The sequence below is a fragment of the Diadema setosum genome, chromosome 18, assembly GCF_964275005.1.
Source record: "Diadema setosum chromosome 18, eeDiaSeto1, whole genome shotgun sequence".
NCBI lineage: Eukaryota > Metazoa > Echinodermata > Echinoidea > Diadematoida > Diadematidae > Diadema > Diadema setosum.
In genome coordinates, this window is record NC_092702.1 from 31,536,637 (window position 1) to 31,559,868 (window position 23,232).

The 23,232-nt window shown below is 37.1% G+C and overlaps 1 long non-coding RNA gene across 1 annotated transcript; it reads right to left on the reverse strand.

Annotated features, from left to right (window-relative positions):
• Positions 1 to 12,051: 12,051 nt before the first annotated feature.
• On the reverse strand, positions 12,052 to 14,053 carry LOC140241806 (uncharacterized). The gene is made up of 3 exons (XR_011902106.1): positions 13,992 to 14,053; positions 12,747 to 12,864; positions 12,052 to 12,080 (listed from the first exon to the last, which is right to left on the reverse strand). It is a non-coding gene; the product is annotated as an uncharacterized lncRNA (long non-coding RNA).
• Between the last annotated feature and the right edge of the window lie 9,179 nt (positions 14,054 to 23,232).

Below are 23,232 nucleotides of genomic sequence, written 5' to 3' on the forward strand. Positions count from 1 at the left end.
TTATGTGTGCTTTTATTTCTGTGTGTATGTGTGTGTGTGTGTGTGTGTGTGTGTGTGTGTGAGTATTCTCTTACTTTTAATTTTGTCAAATATAGCGCAGGCACTACTAATTATGTTTTATGTTCTGTTTTATGTTCGTTTTATGTTCTGTTTCCCGAGGATTATGTCAAATTGTCTCATTGCATTATTACTACAATTTTCACGACTCACGAGGGGACTGCATTCTACAAGCTTGGCTTTTTAGCAGTCCCCTCCATTTCCGACCTTTTCTTTGTTATGATTCAGTCACATTTTGTCCATGTATTTCTTCAACTAGTATGTTTATTGATTCATGTAAACAAATGACGTGTATCAAAATTTCATTTGGAAATGTCAAAGTTACAATGTACTTAATTTGTTTATATGAAATGTTCATATTATATGCTTTGGCCGGAAATGAAATAAAAATGAAATGAAATTAAATTAAATTAAATCACAAGCAATATGTCATCTTATGCGTCATCATTCGACACGATCCACATGAGAACAACTCATCCATTACATAAATGAGCAGCAACAAACATGAAGCGAAAGAAAAATATCATTAAGTCATAGGCCTACTCATGTCCGTTATGTCAAGTCAACAAGATACATATAGGCCTAACTTCTACGCAGATAAGAGACGGCTTTGTTTGAAGTAAACGAGTCATTCCTCATTGTTCGTTGTCTGATGGGGTATGTTTGGTTTTCAAATCAGTCTGACATCTAACAGTTTTGTACTATTACATCTATCGCTTGTTCATGATTCAACTCGAGTCAACTGGACTGGACTGAACCAAACTGAACTGAACTGAACTTGTCTTTTCCGGACGGTGAAAAAACAAAAACAAAAAACAAAAAACGTAACAAAACAAAACAAAACAACAAACATTATTGTCACGCTGCAGTCAGCACTGCACGGGACGTAATAAGCTAACTTTGCTACCTAAGGTCGGGTTTTTTTTTTACTCCCTTCAAACTGAAACTGAACTGTACTGAACTCTGTAATGCTCGCCACTCATGACTGTCGCGGGATGATCTTTAGTGATTCGTCAGAAATTTTCTCCATCGAAACAATAATGTATAGCTTTACAATAAACACAGCATCAGGCAATGAATGATAGACGTTGGTTTCATCTTGGACCTATACTTATGTATATAGTATTATTACGTGTACTAGTAGGTCCATTGGTTTCATGAAAAGCGTGTGACCCACAACACGTTCTATAGTTTGGTTCTTCTTGTATCCGAAGCTCTTGTGGCATACATTTCGTTATTGTCCCATGCCTTTTGGTATTCTTTTGCGAGTCCTTTAGATACTGACACGGGATGGCAGAAATTAAAGTTTGGCTTTTTCTATGACATCTTCCTGTTTCATTCGGTCCCAGCGACCAGTGACACAGAGGTCGTTGACGGTTTGTGAAAATCCCCACCCCCAGACCACTGAATCACAATAAAACGGGCGCGACACCTTAGGAGCGTGGTTGGTGATTAAAAATGGAGTCAATCCATTGAAGTCCGAGAAGAGGTGGGAGGGGGCAAACTCAGTCGGGAATTGGCATTGATGTGGGTGGAAGATCATTATTCAAATACGCCTATACACGTTGTATGATTATGTTTGGGGGAAGAAGTAGCAGCACAGTAGCAGCAATACCGATGTCATTACTGTAATCATTAGTCATCTATGCTTAACCATTAACCATTCAAGTGTCTACGTGCGATGTAATCTGTGGGAGAACAGGGCTGTACGTGATGAATTTTCAATTCATTGCTTCCAATTTTTCTCAGAAATAGTTATTATGCACAAAACGGAAAGCGAAAGAATGAAATGAATACGTAAACAGCTGTATATATAACCCATATTGATGCCGAAAAATACAGTGACACTTATAGGGTATATCATGGGGGTAAAAGCTGATGTATACTCTAATGATTAAGAGATTGAAACTCCCTTCAAGTTATAACAATTACAAATTTTTCAGATCAGCAAATATTACAGTAATTCGACAATAACTTAGACCCACCCAGATCAAACAAAGAATGATAATGAACACATTCACCCAAGAACTCAAATATTACAACTTACTATGCTAACAATAATAGGAAGAGATCTGAATTTCTTGGCTTTATATTACATTAATAATTGATAATTAATCTTTAAGTTTTTGTGCAAATACACGATGATTCTTGAATAGAAACAAAGTCACCCTCCTTCCCCCCCCCCCCATGCCATCTTAACTTTGATAAGTTCAATTTACACACCAGAGATAGAGGAGCCTTTCCTTCAAAAAGCAAAGCTTTGTTTGTTATTACTAATAGAATAACCAATATAACAAGAACATTTTGCACAACGCCCCTACTCTATGTGATAATCTACCCCAGAATCTAAGGCAAGTTAATAACGGCAATAAATCAAAATATACTTTGAAATTACACCTTTGAACAGTTTAAACAAACATGAAGCTCCCTATCATTGCAGTTACAATGTTATACTCTATAATTCTCTTTGTAGTCTTTCCTTTTCTTGAGCACATTAGGCACATGATAATATTTGCACTGGGTTATGCGCTACAAATTTGTTAATTATCATTATCATTCTACTACATAGAGTGTATAATGCCACTTCTTTCACTTACGTTTTGATGATCCGTTGCTTTGCATTTCACAGGTTTATCGGGTCAACTCTCTCAAATGGGGGGAAATTTCCCTTCGAGCTGCATGGTCTTCGAATGGTTGCTTTATTGCTACAGCTTTTGTGGGGAACAACTATTCTTCGTCCCTCTTGTGGGTTTAGAAAGATTTCACGTTTCGAGAAGCATGCAATAGGACTGATCCGCTCCATCGCTTACCATCCCATTGTTATCCTTACACAATTTTATTTGCAATGAATCATTTGGGGATTTTATTTTAATCTCTAATTCTTAGTCACCTGGGGACTTGAGAAAAAATAGAAGTTAATGATCCATCAGATGAACACTCCTTGAAATTTATGTAGAAGAATAACAAAAACCAAAATTTGTATGTTACCTCTGTATGTTTTGTTCGAGCTCCACAGAAACAATGAATATTATTGTTACAATTTGTTGGGGTTTGTGTGTGTTTGTATGTGTATGTGTGTGTGTGTATGTGTGTGTGTGTGTGCAAAGTACTTTATATTTTCTGCCAGAAACAAAAAGAAATCATTAGATTTCATGCCAATTTTGTCGCTTTTAAAGCAAGCGAAGAAAGTAGATGAATGATATGTCAGAAAAAAAAACTAAAGCTTTGTATCTAATTCAGACTGTTTGTAAAGCTGCCTGTCAAATTGTCTTATTTGTTTTGTGTATCATTATAATGTGACATTGATTTGTAAATGAATGGTGATAAGTGAATCAAATTTCTTTATAAAAAAAAAGACTAGCCAAAGAAATGAGAGACAGACAGAGAGAAGGGGAGTGATAATAAAAAAGGGAGGCAGAATGGTGAGTAGAAAATTAGGTAGAGTGTAGAACGGAGGGTAGATAGGAATCACATACTTTCCATACATGCACACCTATGGCGCGCCAGAGGGGAATCAAATATTTATGTTCGACACCAACTAAAAGACCATTTCATCAAGTAAAATTTCATTCAACAAAAATATGTTCGACAAAATATATATTTGATAAAAGATATATTCAATAAAATATGTATTTGACAAAAATATATTCAAACAAAATATATATTTGACAAAAAAATATATAGGTTTGACCAAAATATATATTTGACAAAAACATATATATATTTCACCAAAATATATTTGACCAAAATTATATTTGACCAAAAATATATTTGACCAAAAATATATTCGACAAAATATATATTTCACCAAAAATATATTTGACACAAAATATGTTTGACCCAAAATATATTTGACCAAAAATATCTGACAAAAATGTATTCGACAAAGTATATTCATTTCAACAAAAATATATTAGACCCAAAATATATTTGACAAAAAGTGTTTTACATACATGGCTTTCCATACTTTCGAAAAAAAAAAAAAAATCATTCGATGAACGAAAAACCATTCCATGAAAATACATTTCGTGAGCTTAAGTACGTTTCATGACAAAATACGTTCGACAAAACGAGTGCGCAATATTCGCTGTGTACCGAGCTGGCCCATGCGACTTGTCTACATGCAGCGCAACACGTACGCATGCATACACTGCACGTGTACCATTCATAGCACACTACAGCTAGCTAGCCCGTCATCGGCGCGGCGCAGCCGCTGGCCGCCGCGGTGGGATGCTCGATCGAGTGGTGGGCTTTGAGCGCGATAGCTTTCGCGATTTCGATGTCGATCTAGCTCAAGACTTCACGCATGGGCCATGGGCTTCCACTGTTCTGAAAGTGGGAGTAGGAATGATCCCGCCATGGCGTTATGCAAAAGATTCAGCACAGCTTAATCTCCGCCATTGCCAGTTGGCGAGCGCGAGATCGGGATCAGGTCGTGGCCGTGGCAGAGCAACATCAGCGGTAACCGCATGCAGCAGCGACCCCAACACGTTACTGGTTACAGCGCCCCGCGCCGGGGTTACATCATCACAATACAAATACATATAGTACTACTAGTATTTCATCACATCATCATTATACAACCAGCTATATACCTCATCACTATACAACCAGATACATACTTCATCACTACAACCAGATACTTCATTTGATGAAATACTTCAAGTCTGATTGGTTAAGAATTGGGGCATACAGTCAGCAATTACCTGTAGTTCCCACAGTACCCAAACTGACCCATATTATACTAAACTGCCCTCTTGATTTGTAGCAGCACATTCATATGCACATGTAGGGTAAGCACTTGGCTTCAATAGTGAGAGAGGTGACCAATATCCAATACGATTGCAATGCACGTGAAATGGCAGCGCAGATGTGTGAATTGGCTATCCAAGAGCTATTGCCATCAACCTACTAAATTTTCATATACAATTTTCTTCATTATACATGTATGTACAGATATGAACTGCTTTTCTTCGAGGCAGTTGTTGCTATCGGTGCCCCTGTAAGGTTCCTTGGGTCATAGCACAGAGCCGAGATCCCTCGTGGTAATGATATCAACAATTCCCCAAAGAGCAGTCCATATTTGCACTCTAGGAGATTGTCATTAAAAACTTCATGTCTGAATAGATGGGAGAAGTGTTGTGTGGTAATTAGTAGAGGTGCCATTGAACTACGGCAAACATATTCCATATGTAGTATCAAAATGTCAATAAATGTTTGAAGAATATGTTGAAGGAATTGAACTACAGTCAACCTTGCCCATGTTGAATCTATTTGGACTGAAGAAATAGCTTCGATCAGAGAAAATTCAACTAATGAGGGATTAAAATTAATAGAATGTACCGGTATAAAGAGAAGAGGACTTGAAAAGGACCTTTGACTTGGGTGATTATTTGACTTATGCGAGGCCAGCTTAAGCAAGGTTGACTGTATTTTCATTTGTGTTGGAACTTTTGCAGCAGTTATCAAAGAATGAATAAAACTGGATACAAATATAGAATCCATGTTATAAAACTTGCAAGGATGATACACTAATTTCATCACAATCATAGTCATGGATTGAAAAGGAACACATATATGCTATTATGTGCCAAGTTTTTTTTTTTTTTTTTTGTATGTGAGGGGGTGTGTGTGTGTGTTTTCATTTGATTGCTCTTATGGTTTGTTCACTTATAGGTCTCCATACTTTCAACACTGTTATTATTCCTCGAGTGCTAGTAGTATGTTGCACTGCATCTTGTATGAAAAAAACAAACAAACACCAAAACCTCTAATTTTGCAGTCATTCACCTGGAGCATATACATTTGTACTGTACTCTTCTGAGCAGCAGTAAACTAATTTGCCCATTCACAATGAACTGGTTGTTTCCAGTCGCACAACTTACAATATATATAGAAAACTTACAGTTTGTGGGATGGCGTCATTCAGTTGTGTACACAGCTATATGATGTACGTAGTAACTATCTCACTTTTTCAGTCATAAATTTATCTTGTGTATCATTCATCCACTCACGCATTCAATCACTCCTTTCACTTTGTATGCCAAGTTAACAAGGAAAGATATTCGTGCCATACCAATCACAAGATGGAAATTTAATTGCAGTCATTAACAATTCTGGACATAAAAGAAATACAAAGTTTATGTAAATAACACTGTATATTCAAATTGGCTTGCCATTATTCAACAAGACAGCTCACACTGCTGTTGTATGTATTCCACACAACCTACTAAAGAGCTCTGAACCACACTGCTTTCACAGTAGTTTGGGTACAGTCCCTTTGTTATCAGTCCATATTTTCCTTTCACAACAGACCCAAGAGATGTCACCTGTAGGCCACACAGTTTTGGGGGATAAATTGTTTCCTGTCATGAATCGCCCACTTATGGCCAGAAGTAACAAGATTTCAGAGGCTGAACTTATTTCACAGATGAGCCAGCAGGCAGTATTTCTAACATTATGGCATTGTTATTTCATGTTACTGAGTAAGATCTGAATATTACTGAGTACATGTATTACCAGGTAAAATTTGTATGCTTACCGTTATGTTGTAAAAGCTGCATCGCAGATTACAATTTGCACTGAAATAACCCCCATATTTCTCCTGTTGAAACATGAGAGATATTGAAACATACATTTTCTTCATCAGACACTCACAGATAAAACATAATAACATATGATAACCAATAATTACAGTATATAGTGCCTTTTCAAAAAAGACTTGAAGCACTTCAACAATTACAACACTGATCCACTTACAATGTAACATGTAGGGGGCTCGTAGGCATGGCACATCCAGTCAATATTTGAAATATTACACTTTGAAAAGTCGCAAGTAATTAATGCAGGTTTGATTCATTTCAGAAGGGATCTTTCTTTTCTATCAAAAACAGATCCCTTAACTTCCAAGCTTCAATCATATTTCTTACATGTCATGTGGTTGAAGCTTCTCTGGCATTGCCAGCTTAATGCCACAGTCAAGGTGTCACATATTCCAATCTTTCAAATTCATGAAATCAAATTCCAATCTTCTACAATCTAAATGAGGCAATTGGCACAAATGTACATGCCTTGTCACATATCTTTTTTTTTTCTATATTTTTCAAATTCATTTCATTTCAGTCTCACAATAATCAATGAATGCTAATTTTGAATGGCAAGTACAATGCTTCTGCTCTGAAATTATGCTGTATACTGTAAACCTGTTTCAATCAGAGGGGGCAGAAATTTGCTTACGACACAAGTTAGCCTTAACCCAATGAGGACTGACTGATTTTGCGACAACAAGCATTTCCCATAGACACCTGCCCTAGTATACTCCGACTGGTTCTCAATTGGTTAAGAGGAAACTCTGTTAAGCCAGACTTGAAGCACCTCCAGACATAAAGATTCTTACTCGCAAGTGGTACATATACACTGATCTCTGAAGGCACTGAACACATAATAAAATTCTTGTTAACATGAAAACTTGGCTTACACCAGTCTACTGTCAGCCGCCATTACAGGACAAAGATCATCAATGTAAAGTATTGTATCATCCAATGAAGTCCCATTCTCTGAGTATGACTACTGCACATCAATAGTTTATACAGGATCCTGCTGTGTACTTCACTGTGAAAACAACCTACAAACAATCAGAGTTAACATGATACAGACTACAACTGTGTCAAAGATAAGGTGGGTCTGAAAGTCAAGACTACACACAAGGCCTTATGAACATCAATGCTGAACTGTTACCAAATACTAGTTTATTATTCTGTATGTACAACTTTAATAAAGATGTGGAGTGTAAAACAGATGCACCCATCGTGTCACTGACTTCATTTGTATTTCCAGTTCCAGTGTATATTGTAAGCAACTTTGTTCAACTTTGTCAATAAACAAAACTATTTCACATTGATCACTTAAATAAACAGGATTGAAGTCAACATCCCTTTAAAATTAACTCTGAGACAAATAGAACTATGCAGATATTCATCAGTCTAGAGATACCACACAATTACACTTGCTGTAGGAAGTCTTTAATATTAGAATCTCAGATAAGCTGGAAAACATGATCAAGAGAGGCACTCCTGTATGGATTGTACATTGCTAAGTAATTGAAAAATAAAAACTTTATAAGACCAAGGAGGTACTAGTACCTCCTTGATAAGACGATAATTTGTACATTTACGAATAATTTCTGAATCCAAAAGAAAGATTCATATACACTCAACAACACTGACAAACAGACAGACACACAATAAAAACTCACACACCTATGAAGGAACTTTGTTCACAATGTGGACTAAATCACATTTTTGAACTAAGGAAAACCCACTAGAACTTTAGAAGACTGAGAGCTAAACACTATCAATTCTGTTTATGCTCTTCCAGCATTATCACAGCCAATGTGAAAAACTGAATGTGGATTTTTCTTCCCAACACCAGGATGTAAATCCTGCCTTTCCACTGTAAATCTTACTGTTTTCAACAATCTACATATGGCAGTTTATAGTTTACAGTCAGGGGTCCTTCAGCTCATATCATGTAATCTGACAATGTAAGTACATTTCAATTGGACCACAGTGATCAAATTAATCTATCATAAAATTTCATACAAAGTTAAATGGTGCAGTATTTCGAGATATTTACATTGTAACCTCTGGCAATTTAAAGAGTCATGAATACTGAGGAAACACCACAGACAGTATTTTTGTACTGAGCAAGGTGATATCCAATATTCTTACAGAGCTAGACCTGCTCATAATAAAAGAGGATAAAATGGGTTTACCCCTTGCATAGAGACTATAAAATCTCTATCCCATTAAAAGTGCTATTCATTGGAGTGGGTAAAAGGAAAGCGATGGAAGGTTAATGGCAGGATGATGTCACGGTTTAGGGACAATATGAAGAATGATAAGAAAATGATGTGATGTCACATTAGTGTCATGATGATGTCACAGTGTTTGGTGATGATATCACAATAATGTGAGAATGATGCTATGATGTTATAAAGGTATAAGAATTATGTCTTGATGACAATGACGATGATGATGATGATTTAGTCTTATTCATAGAGGGTAGCCACTTTAGTGATCTTTGCACTGTTCTCCTTGTGGTTCCTGTTCACATTCATGAATGTAATTCAGCTATCAGGATTCTGTCATGATAATCTAATGATGATGATGATGTGAGGATGTCATGTTGATAATGAGCTGGCGATGTGATAGGGATGTAATATTGTCATAAAAATAATACAAACATTATTATGATGTCATGATGACTGAGGATGTGACATAGACATTAGACATTGGAATGATTGGCAATGAGCCATATAATCAATCTTTCGCCTTCCCCTAACATCATCAGCTATCAACCAAAAAAAAAAAAAAAAAAAATGGCTTGACTGAGAGTGATGGGTTGACATTGGTATTGGTATTCCTCTGAGTAACCAGTGCTATATAACTTGCAAATATATCAAAGACGATTCTGACAGAGAATGTCATCACAACTATGAAATCTGTATGTTTACTTGGGAAAGGGGAGGGAGAGAACTAACCTGAATTCAATTTCATAGGGGCATGATTTGTTTTGTCCCTTTAAGCAGCATTACACATTAAAATGTTCTTGTCATCTTATCATCATACAAATCTGTAACTGCTGAAAGACTGCAATAGTGCAGATGAAAGAATTGGCATTCATGTACCAATTGCAAAATTTCAAATACATGAAATCAAATGCTACAGATTCAAGAAATGAACTAAATATAAATGCATTACTCAATACTGGCAACCTTCATCATCAATAAAAACCATTATCAGTCATAATTGTTTAAAGTAAATGCCCATTATAAGAACCATGAGAAACACTTAAATATAAAACCTTGTGCAAACAGGAACACTTCCATAAGGCAAAAAAAAAAAAAAAATCATTGTATTGGCGTAACCCGCCCGACCCTAGAAAACCCCCCGACCCTGAACTTTTCACACACAAAAAAAGGAAATACATCGTTTTTACTGAGAGAGGGCGCGATACGGGTTTGCGAATTATCAAAAACAACAACAACAACAACAACACGTGGTGTCGGAAAATGGCCGTGCAGTACAGCGTGTTGGCGACTGATAAGTCCGGTTCGAAGATTTTATTTAGTATTATTCAGAGAATCGATTTGTCAGTGGCGCTGGGTGATTTAGCCCAGGAATTTCTGACCGGTATGTCGTGACGGCTTTTAAACTGGTTATATAACAAATTTTTGAATGCAACAGACCCTCTCTATCGAATGGGGTTTCGTTAAATATGAGTTTTACACCTAAAATACAGGTAGCAGGTACAATTGTACACAGTTTTCACTTATCAATGACTTTCACTGAGTATACCCAACCAAACAAATGTCCGTGCACCAGTACATGTATGAAGATTTTGATAGATTGAATGCGTCAGAAATACTGCAAAACCACATAAGATTCCTGCCAAGTATCAATGAGACCATCGTCAGGTCAAACAAGTTCAAAATCACACAGTTGCTTGATGATGTGACGCCGACTCAACCGCCGATGACCCTACTTTTAATCTCCGGCACAACTAAGACAGAGGAAGTCAGCATCACCAAGAAACAGATATCTGAAATGAGCAACAAAAATCAGTCAATCAAGAGTAAGTCATTAAAAGGAGTTCTATGGAAAAGAGTAAAACTGTGCCTGATTGCCCCTCTGATCTAATTAAACAGACATGGAAGTCATTGTAGTGCATTAGACATTAAATTAGTCAATTATACCATCCAGTCAGCAGCCTATGAAACCAAATATATAGCATTATTTTCCTACAAATATCTTATAAAGTGAAAAAAAGTATAAGAAACCTCCAATTTTCTCAAAACATGAAGCAGAGCAGAATACAAGAAATCCTACAGAAGTGCTGAGGTTTAGTTGTGAAGAAGTACAATCATAATGACAGATGTTTTACACATAGTTAACTCATTCAATTTTTTTGCTTTTAAAGGACACATTTGTACACATTAGCGTACAATGGGCAATAATTTTACAATGTGTACAATTAACAATTAGCCTGTGATATTTAAATGACAGCCCTTGGTTTCAACAATAACATGGCAAAAGTGTGCGAATACACCAGTGGGATGGGAGAAGGGGAGGGAAGTTCATGCCACACTCACCTTATACTGACAGTGCTTCCTTCTGGAATATTTCCTGTAGTGGTGGGAAGTAGATAACCAACATCAGTTACATCTTGAAGGACAGCTAACCAAGGCATGATCTGCATGTTTGACAACATTACTCATCAAAATTATCACTCATTACTTTATGTTGAAACGTACTGACAAAGTCTGTACACGATTGAGTAATTTCATCACCAGTGGTGCATCAGACAGTATGTATGGTCTTGTATTCATACATGTATGCTACACGTCTTTTTATGACTTTGTCTGACACAGAGAAGGCTGAGGCAGGATTGCATCTAATCGAGAGGAGCAGTCATTATTACAGTGCCATCTGGACTGCTTGACAGGCACAAGTTGATAAATCCCAGCTCAAGATAGTATCATGCTTGTCCTTATACTCTGAAAAGGCTTCATGGAGCAAAACAATTCATTGCATACTGTATGTGAAGATGAATGCTGCTACTGCATGTACTAATATACACAGCCAAGTATCTATAAAGACAATGGATAAATCTAATCAAATCAATACATGCATCATTATCTAATATTACAATCCGCATGACAAAGAATCTGACAGAAGATAGCTTGCTAAATGCACTAATGTTATCACTCGGCACAATGTAGCAAGGGCATAATATTACAATTATGTAAAGGAAGAACTTGACCAATATTAATAGAAATGTATGTACAGTCATGGACAATAAAGGGAGCACTAACCTCTCTCCAGAAGACCCAGAGGATCCCCACGACAATGATGAGGGCAGACATGACTACATAAATAAGAAGAGGTCTGGTGATCATGGGGTCACGAACCTAACGAGGAGGCTTCCTTGTTACATCCTTGTCCAATGGCTCCACTCCGAGACTGGACAGAGGAGTGGGGAGAGAATGAAACATTACCATACAGTAATGTGAACTACAGAATGCACAATTTTTTTTTTCATGTCAGTATTTGTTCATTATCCATCTTTGATAATACATGTATACACACTCTTTCTTTCTTTTTTTTAAAGAATGAACATATATTTGTCCTTTCTTCCAAATTAACAATAAAATCTGTAGCCATATAGACAGAAAGAATTTCTGGAAACAACATTAATGTGTAGAGTAGAAATAGCTGGCGTCCAGACTTTCCAATAAGAAGGGTCACAAAGAGAAGGAGAGTGGCATACAAATGAGACTTCGAAACACTGCTGATTTGAGAGGTATTGATTTTTACTTTTACAAAATTATTTTCCCCATGACTGAAGAATTATAATTGTACTCACTAAGATGCTGCTTTAGCCGATGAAAAGGTAAAATGAAATATTTTGAAACCAAAGCTTTAATGAGGTTCAAAGATATTTGCTTGAAGAAATTTGATTGATTGATTGATTAATTGATTGATTGATTGACTGATTGATTGATTGTGAATCTTTATGCAGAGTGGCCTGATTAGACTGAATCAGAATAATGACTGCACTGCCGGCATAATTGCCCTCCCCCTTCAGAATACTCTCAGACCTGCTGATGTGTGCACATTGTGGCTCACCCTTGAGCAGGTGGTCCTTCCATGATGACGTTGATCCAAAGGCTCTGCATGGCATTGAGTGGGTTGGGAAACCTCATGATGATGGATAGGGCTATCAGGGTCCAAGGCAGCTATGCTCCTACCAACACAGAGAAACAAACAAACAAACAAAATCATATGTTGCAATCTATCTTCATAGATCCTTCACTTCATACTTTTGCATAATCATTAATGTGTCCATGCAAATTGGTCATTACGGGATAAGTTTTCATCAATAATTCAAATTTCAACTGATTTCTTGCAAAGTAGAAATCAATACATAATCTTATCACAATTTGTTTTCATGTTTGTTTCAATCAAATTACAAATGATTATAAATGATTACACATATTTACATCATATTTGTTATTAAGGGGTCATTTTCAATAAGACTACGTTGTGCTTCTCATGATTTCTCCATTATCATATTTGACACAGTGCATTTTTGTTTGTTTGTTTGTGTTTTTAATACAGATTTTGTCAACCAATAATGAAAGTGAAAATAAATGAGATGAATGAATGAAATGGATGAATGAATAACGTTTGTTGGAGAATAAGCATCAACCCATTTTAATTCTTCCGTGAAAACACTGTTTAGAGTCTTAATTATTTTGAACGGAATGAAGTATACAATCTTTCGTTTTTGGCATGCAGAACTCAATTGAAGCAAAAATAGTGAACCATTTTAAGCCAAACATTTTCGTGTGTATTCCAATTTTGCAAATTTTGTGAGATCAAAGAGTCACAAAATCAAAATACATGTACATGCAAAAGTTCTTGTTTACACTGTATGCACTGTATGCATTGAATTCAAGTGGCATGCTGAACTAGAAATGTCGCTAAGGCGACTGGTATGCCTCCGCCATAATGCATGATTCTCCTAATAGGTCTACTGTACATGTGGACAATGTGTGATTACATTTTCACACAATTGGCAAAATATTAAAATAACAAGTTTGTCACAAATGTGTTGAATATTCACCTTCCTTGACCTAAGTTTAATTGGATGAATAGGAGAGCATGCATTTGGGGATTTAAGGACTTTAACTTGACTTTGCCCATTCATAAGTTTATGCATTGAGTACTTTTCAAGGTATGGAGAAAAAGTGCAATTTCTGTATTGAAAAGTACATTGTTACCATTTTCATCTGGCCTTTGACCGTAAAATTCATAGGATAATCACTGTCAGGCAGAACATGCATAAATATGTAGAAAGTTTCAAGATACCTTGAGCCACTTCTGAGATATGGAGGAAAAAGTTAGTTCAGCACTTTCCCTTGATCTTTGACCTTTTGACCTTTAAGGCAAAAAAAAAAAAAAAAAGAAAAGAAAAAGTTTCCAGAGAATCTCTATCAGGTTATACATGCATACACCAAGTGAAAAAAAAAAAAAAAATAATCCCGCTGGCATTGCATAAATATGAGGGAAATAGTAAAATGTTGAAGTGTTGCCCTTTTCTTTGGCCCCTGACCTTTGACCCCATGAACCCTAAATTCTCTAGATAATCATTGTCAGTCAGTACATGTACAACTGTATATATGCTATGTTCCATGAAGATACCATGAACAATTTCCAAGTTACGGACAAAAAAATATTGTTACTTGACCTTTTGAACTTTGACCTCATGACCCCAAACTTCCACCAGAGAATCTTAATTGGGTAATACATGTATACACCAAGTTTTAAGAAAATATCTTCAGGCATTGCATAGATATGGTGGAAATAGTGAAATTTTAAGTATTTGACCTTGACCTTTTGACCTTTGATCTTGAGCATGTGCACCCAAAAGTTGATAGGCACAACTTCACCCCCTAATACACATACATGCCAAGTTTCATTAGGATACCTCAAAACGTTTTTTAGTTACGCTGTCCACAAAATTCATTACGGACGGAAGGACGGACGGACGGACAACCCGAAAACATAATGCCTCCGGCACCACTTCGTGGCGGAGGCATAAAAAAAAAGAAAAAAAAAAGGCTGTCAGCTGTGATTCAAGAAAATTTCACACTGCAAATATTTCTTGCTTTAGTATGCACAAAACTACTTCCATTGGGGTGTAAGAACAACATTTTGTGTAAGTAGAGAATAGAGATTGTTAAGAATTGGGTGTGCACTTTTGATTATTGCAACACAAGATAGATACTCTAGAATCTACTTTTTGAAACAAAAATCTTTACAGTATCCTGTCTTCATTTCTTTCTGAATCTACAACTCCTCAAAGATTAGCTGTTTGATGTAACTACCTTTATGAGGGTCGTAAAATTTTGATATACACTGATCAGGATCCTCTGATAAAATAGTTATCGCAGCACAAGCATGGCTCCTGTAAGCAATATGTTGATTAAACAGAATTTCCCCACTAGTTAAAGTGAGGGTTAACCACTCTGGAATTGGACTCCAGCTATCACTGGGGTAACATGACTCTCACCTGGTATAGCCATTGAAGACAGCTGCTCTGCTTTGTCCAAAAGATCCACATTCTCTCGACGGAAAGACTTTGACTTGGCACCAGCAAAGTTCCTGAAAGAATACAAGACAAGCTTATCAACAAAGAACATGGTACATGTACTACAAAATACCACAAATCATTTAAGCAATTACATCTGGTACAGAAATCCTATGACCCACCAAACAAACAAATAAACACAAACTACAATAACAGTGAACACATTCTGAACAAGACACTTTTTTTTTCTTTTAATACTGCACAATTTATTCTGACAAATGAAGTATGGAATTGCGACTGATTGACAAATTGCCCCACATCGACGTAAATAAGCACTGAATTGATCAGTGTTTTAGTAGTAGCCATGATAAAAAATCATGGGCGTACATACTCGAGCAGGATTCGAACCTACGACCTCCTGATCACCGGACAGGCGTATCTCCACTAGACCACCGAGCTTTCGCCCGACAGCAAGTGTTGGTTCTAATCCTTATAGCATGCAGCGGGTACTGCTTTGTTATTCAAATTCATGAAATTCTTCCGTCAAGATGTTTTCATTGCGACTGATTGACAAATTGCCCCACATCGACGTAAATATCATGGCTACTACTAAAACACTGATCAATTCAGTGCTTATTTACGTCGATGTGGGGCAATTTGTCAATCAGTCGCAATGAAAACATCTCGACGGAAGAATTTCATGAATTTGAAGAAGTATGGAATTGTTTGCTTGATTTTCTTCTGAACTTAATAATCTATACTTTATAATAAGGAGCTACAGTGTCAAACCTTGGCAAAACCATCACTGGATCAATAGAGATCAACACAAAGTGACTCACGTCTTCCAGTCCTCTTCTGTTTCCCAGATCTCGTAGACGGCATAGTTACAGGTCCCCTCATGGCCTCAAACATTCTCACACTGTAGCTGCCATTGTGTATTAGTGGAAACAACAGAAATACAATGCATGACATTACTGGGTAAATACTGTATACCTTTTGGAACATAATTTTATCGACATATAATAAACTTGATGTTGAAAAGATGAACTGAAATGTTTCCAATTAGTACCATATTGATGTACCGGTACTTGTTTCAGGTTTCTCTAGGTACTGCTAGTACAGTTTGCCTACAATATATTTAGAGGCATATATATTGTAATTCTGCAAGGGGGAAAGCAATGATAAATGATGATGATGATGATGATGATAATCATGACTAGAAACATCATTTTCATTATTCAAGTAATAACAACAATGATAATTCATCATGAAAATTTTATTATGATCACTACCATCACTACTTTATTATTCCTAATATTACTAGCTTTGAAAAAAACACACCAAATCACTATATTCCAAGTTTATCACAAAAGTAAAAAACATTCACAATGGGGCATAAAGTCTTGACTTCCTAAACTTCATCTTTGAAACTTTAGTTTCAACACACACACACACACACACACACGCACACACACACAAATAAATAACAATAAAGAGGTAAAATTTGAACAACAATTTTCAAACAGTACAAGTACTTGACTAAGCTAAGTTAGTACTTGACTGGATTAGGCATCCAGAATTCTGCTCTGTTGAAAGATAGGGATGGCTGTTTATATCACATATATCTATATCCTCTGAGAATTGTTCATTCAGCTTATTCAATCTCATAACTTTCCATAAGAAACATCACATTCATAGAAGAAAAAAGAAAGAAATAAAGTCAATTTTCCTAACTCTGTGATTAGTATAATATTACTGAAGCACTTTCCATTCAAAATATCACACCAGTGGGAATCTAGCAATGAGGACACGATGTCTTACCTCACACATCCATCATCTCTTCCTGCTGCATCAACGTATGTCCTCAGGTTGTCACGGAAACTTCATATTCTTTTCCTCCTGTACGGCGAACTACCTGCCGACAATGAATGCCTGTGGAGAGTAATCGTGATCGCGTGAATAACTGCAGTCAGCAACGCGCTGTCGTAATGATACTGACCTGTGTGACAGTAACTCTAATTGTTAGTCTCATGGGGGGGGGGTGGAGAACAACTAGCAATCTATATTTCATGATGAGTTACATATTACTCCAGGTTAGAAGGCATATAACCTTGTTTTTTATAATGTCTATGATGGTCCCCCTTATTTAAAAGCCACCGTAATGTGTAACGTTAACATTATACAGCGTAAGCTGTGAGCGTGAGCAGAAACAACCACAACTAAGTCAACGTTGAATTCAATGCTTCCCTATGTCTCATTTAATTCAAATTTATATGAGTGACTGGAAATGAGATACTAAGGAATCCCTGAAATTTTGGTGGAATTTGGTAGAGTGAAATTTGAGGTATATCTTCTTGCCTCTTAGATACGATATTGGCTACCGCCGGAATCTGTCTCTAAAGAAGCCCATGACCGACGGCAACGAGAAGAGACAGATCTCAGACACATTTCAATGGTCGCGCTCTGTCCACACGTAGTGCTCCTCTACAAGTTAGCGTGGATAGACAGTCTATGTCTTCCTGGACATTTTGCTGACTAAACCATACAGATACAGATCTCATCGGTCTACGACAGTTTACCAACCTGGGGTTGCTGAGGCTGAGCCCGTATCCGTAGTGCCGGTGCGGTGCCGGTGGTTGAGACTGAGCCTATTTACAGCCTCAGGCTGTGGTCTTGCCCTTGGCCTGCTTGATGTTTGGGTTGGAGACCGGATCGTCATGGCAGGCGCTGCCGTAACTACAGCCCAGTCGCTGTACGTAGGATATTCACACAGCGTACAAATGTACCTCCGTCTGGTCGGGCTATTCGTAAACGCTGCCGCTGATGTAACCCCCGCCCGGGGCGGCCGGGCGCTGTACCAGTAACGTGTTGGGGTCGCTGCTGCGGTTACCGCTGATGTTGCTCTGCTTGTGCTAACTTAGTCTCCAAGTATGTCCACGACCGGGCGACCTGATCCCGATCGATCTCGCGCTCGTCATCTCACTGGCAATGGCGGAGCTCTTGCATAACGCCATCGAGATCGTTCCTACTCCCACTTTCAGAAGTAGAGACAGACATCGAAATCGCTAATGCTTTGTATGATAGCGCGCGTACCACGCGAGCGTCTAGCTAGCTCTCACCGCACGGTATACGGGCTAGCAAGCGCGCGCGGATGTGCATGCGCATGCAATTTGCAGATTGATGGTGTATACCACAGTGTACACGCAACGACACGTGCAGTGTAAGCTCGCGCTGCGCTGTATTGTCATCGAATGACTTTTTATTTTCATGGAATGATTTTTTGTTCATCGAATGGTTTTTTGTTCATCGAATGATTTCTTGTCGTAAGTATAGAACGCCATGTCAAATATATCTTGGGTCTATATATTTTTGGTGAAATATATATTTTTTGTCGAATATATTTTGGTCAAATATGATTTTTGGTCAAATATATTTTTTGTCAAATATATTTTGGGTCAAACATAGTTTGTGTCAAATATATTTTTGATCAAATATATTTTTGTGAAATATATTTTTGGTGAAACATATTTTTGTCAAATATATATTTTGTCGAATATATTTCGGTCAAACCTTCATATTTTCTTGTCAAATATATATTTTGTTTGAATATATATTTTATGAAATATATATTTTATCGAACATATTTTTGTGGAATGAAATTTAAATTGATGAAATGGTTTTTTAGTTGGTGTCGAACATAATTATTTGATTCCCTTCTGGCGTGCCATACACACCCATTCAAATATCGTCCCTTCAAATTCCATGAGAAAAGCTTTCATATTCCAACCAAATTGCAGTTTGTAGAGGAATTCATACTCAATATCTGCAGCTATTCAGTTTTTTTTTTTTTTTTTTTGCCAAACTGCCTTTTCTGATCTTTAATTATTATTTTTTCTATCTTTAGTATCTTTGGTACGATTTTGTGATGCAGTCAGGGATATTCCATTATAATTATTTTTTTACAGGTGTGAGCCCTGGTCTCTCTTTTTACCATAAACGAACACTGATGGCGCACTTGCATTTTACGAAACGAGCTGCTACCGTTGGCTGCTACTCTAAACTCTTCATCTCTCGCTTGCCATTCCACATGTTACCTCCCTCTTCATGCCCACCCAGTATCGATTTGCCTGAAGTTTGGATTTTGAGCTCAAAAGGAGGGTTAATTCACTACAATATAGACAGTTTGGGTTTGTTTTATTTTGAGACCATCACGTAAGTTTTACAGACTCTGCACAAAGGTCAACAGGTTTCTTGCACCCCGTCATCTGCAAATTTTCCCATGTATTTCTTCTCCGTCCCAAAGTGGAGCACTCAAACGTATACCGGTGATTATCTGTGTCAACGGCATCAAGACTTTAGAATATACCACTGCTAATATATTTCCTAACAGCTCCAAACTTAGACTTAAAACAAACATTAAGAAGAATATCATACTGGGCCACATTGTAAAGACTTTTTAATGATTAATTGTGGGCGTAGAACAAAACAAGTTTAGCTCTTTTCGGTGGACTGCATTCTATTATTTTTTGATTATATTTACTCATTTATTCACTTTTAATGGCACTTTCAAATCCTGATGCGCTGAACACCCAATAGACATTATGGTCATGTCTGAAAATTATTTTTAGCTGTAGTTTTATGTCGTTCTTCAGTCTGATAAATTATAGCTGGATCAGTCAAAATCATTTTTTGATGCTCCTATGTAAACTGTTTTATGCCTACATCATTTTTGAAGGAGACGTAGAATATGACAAGTCTTAGGGGGTGTTGCAAGAAAGTCGAGTTGCGATTAATTGCAAATATCTATTGCAACTTTGCAATAGATAGATCTATTGCAACTTGCAATTGATTGCAAATTTGCAATGGATTTCAGGATTTGCAATAGATTTTGGGGAGTTGCAATTAATTGCAACTTTCTTGCAACACCCCCTTAGTCATTACTCTCTTACTTAGCCCCTCCCCTCCCCCTTCCCCCTCACCATCCCCCACCCATCCACACAGACACAGTCACAGACATAGACACACACACAAGCACACATTCGCACATACATGCATACTTCCCTAGGGATCCCAGTCAGACGTGTTGTATCCAAGCCTCAATCTCATACTCTTTGCATCAAACCTAAAAGAAGACATTACGTTCCTCCAGGTATTAAATCTTCAGCATCAGTAAAACTTGGAATAATACAACCTTCTAATGTTCAGGCTCGACATCCCATTGAGCATTCAGGCACAATTGTAAGTTTTAGCCCGTTGAGGAATGACTGATTTTGCTTACAACACGCATTTCCCATAGACACCTGCTCGAGTATACTCGGGACTCGTTCTAAACGGGTTAAGCAGCTGAATGAACATCTCAATACGAATAAAGCAACTTCACACAAAGGCTGTATGTTGGGAATACATTTTTTTTTTATTTGAAAAAAAAAGGAAGTAAAATACCACGTTATATAATCATACAATTCGACAAGAACACTCGGTGCCTTGTCTAATGTGGTTGTCCTCAATTTATTGCTTGGAAGAATGAACATTTACGTGTACCAACCTTTCGCACTTCCCCAAAGAAACTATTCACAAATATATTTGACAGTCCTTTACACGCATCTCACTTATTTCAGCCTCTGTTCCTTCTACGTGGAACATCATCATCACTCTTGTGCCCTTCACAATGAAGAACGCACGACATAAATCATTAACCGTTCTGTTCGTTAAAAAAAAATTAACTGAAATTCCACTTTTTCAATCACACAAGACTTTCTCATCCAACTGCTCTGTTGAATATCAGGAGAATAAACAATAAAGGCTTCTTTAATCTTTTTTTTTTCTAGCCTGAGACACTTTGATTCAAACCTAAGTGTACTAGCAAAAATAAAGCAAAAATCCCTTTGACCTGATAACTGCGTGCTCTACCAGCACATCACAACATATTGATAATTCATTAACATAAGTCATATATTGATAATACAAGAATCAAAGTCATATAAATGTACAATTACAACACAAAGAGACAAAGGTCACACTTTGACAATGGAAAATTGGATTCTTTTGGGTCTTTCTCTCTTTCTTTTTTGTTGGATAGTTAATGTTAGTAATCAGAGAGAAGGGTTATCAAACGTACGAGTGACTGTAAACTGAAAAGAGAGATCGGCAGGTGGATAACGCGACGTAGGACATGACTGGTATACATGGGAAATCTGTAGAGGAGTATTTCACAGGACGGAGAGAAGGTTTTGAGTCTTGCACTATGTAATCTCAAACATTTCTGTGTATGACAGGACTCATGTACACATAATATTCCGGCTTTATTGAACATTTCACCTCTCTTCAAACAGTAAACACATCTCTCCCAGTACACAGGTCTATGAATAAATATCAGAACATAACATGGAAAAAACAAAAAAACACGAAAGAAAGAAGGTGGCACTTATGCAAGCTAAAGGCTACTAAGGTAAGCTGGTAACATATGATACAAGAACAAAAAACAATGGCCGTATTGTACACACAATCAGTATAGTTATGTATGGTTTGAGGAAAGCAAGCTCTCTACTTCACAAATCACTGTGAATCAAACAGGTTGTCACTGGATTACCAATAGACAATGTTGGGGTTCCTGGCTTCTATGGCTCGAAACACGCTACGAACTACCACACCACAGTACTTGGAGATACTCAGTACCGCATACACTGCATTATTCTACTCCTCCAATTGAATGAAATACCATACCTGAATATACTTGACAGATAAAAAAAGTATAGGCTAGAAGACATATGAGGTAGACAGCTTAAGATGTACCACCAGATATGAATTTCACAATTTTCTCTGTGTGTAAGAAATTTGATGCACAGTCCCATGTACAGTAATTGAGTGAGCTACAAGACTATGAGTTGAAGGTTAACCTAGTTGCACCAACACCTCATTCTACAACTCAAACATGAGAAACACACAGAACAAGAATGAGTTCCAAAATTTCCTAATCTTTCTACTTATTTTGATATAATATTTCATTGAATATTCTTCTAAATTTCATTCCCCTACACTTACAATAGAGGTTAAACTTTCATAAAGTATAAAAATATCTTTGAGATATACACACATTTCTGCCTGATATATTGCAGTGTTACTGTGATCAGCACACACACACAGAAAAAAAAAATAATAATAATTGAGATTTCATTGTGAATTGAATGCTGGCTATTCGAAATCATACATTTCATGATGCATTGCCATTTTTCTTTTTTTTTCTTTTTTACATAATTGCCGCAATTCTTCACAAATCAGTACAACAACGCAATTCATCCTTGCGGCTACATAAGCAGCAGTGCCATGACCACCGATATGTACAAACCTCCACTGTACTACACAAGGGGTACACAAGGAATGGCTGTCTCCTCTAGATTAGAAATATGAATCTCCCACATACCCTTCACAACATCTTCAATAGTTTGTTTGCATTGATCAGAAACACTATTGCTTTGACAGCGCTTTGACGGAACACCACACATGTTTCTCTCTATAAATACAATCACGAGAGGCCCATCCATACACAACCCAAGAATATCAGTTTTAAAAAACTGATGTTTGCATTGCAATGCAAAAGCCGCTGATTCTCTGCGTGGACACTTAAAAAGCACTATTGCGATCCACACTGTGATGCAAAAATCAGCCCATGTTTCATATTTTCTCGAAACCCTGGCAAATAATTTTCCTAGAGCAGTGTGTGTGAACAACACATGAAAAAAAAAAAAAAACAGTAATCCTACGATGAAATTCCCCACACTAGATCTGGTGTGAGGGCTCCTGGGGTCCTGCTCTCATCATTGCATTGTGATCCAAAAATCGAGTAACTCGTATTTGAACGGGCTAAAGTTTCCCCATGATCATAAAGCCTATTTTTAAAGACAGCACACAACATAGGCAAAAGCGACTACACGGACACTTCTGCACATATGGATAAATTATTTCTTAGACAGCGGCAATGGCTACCTGGTCTCTAAATTAGAAGGTATAGACAAGTACTAA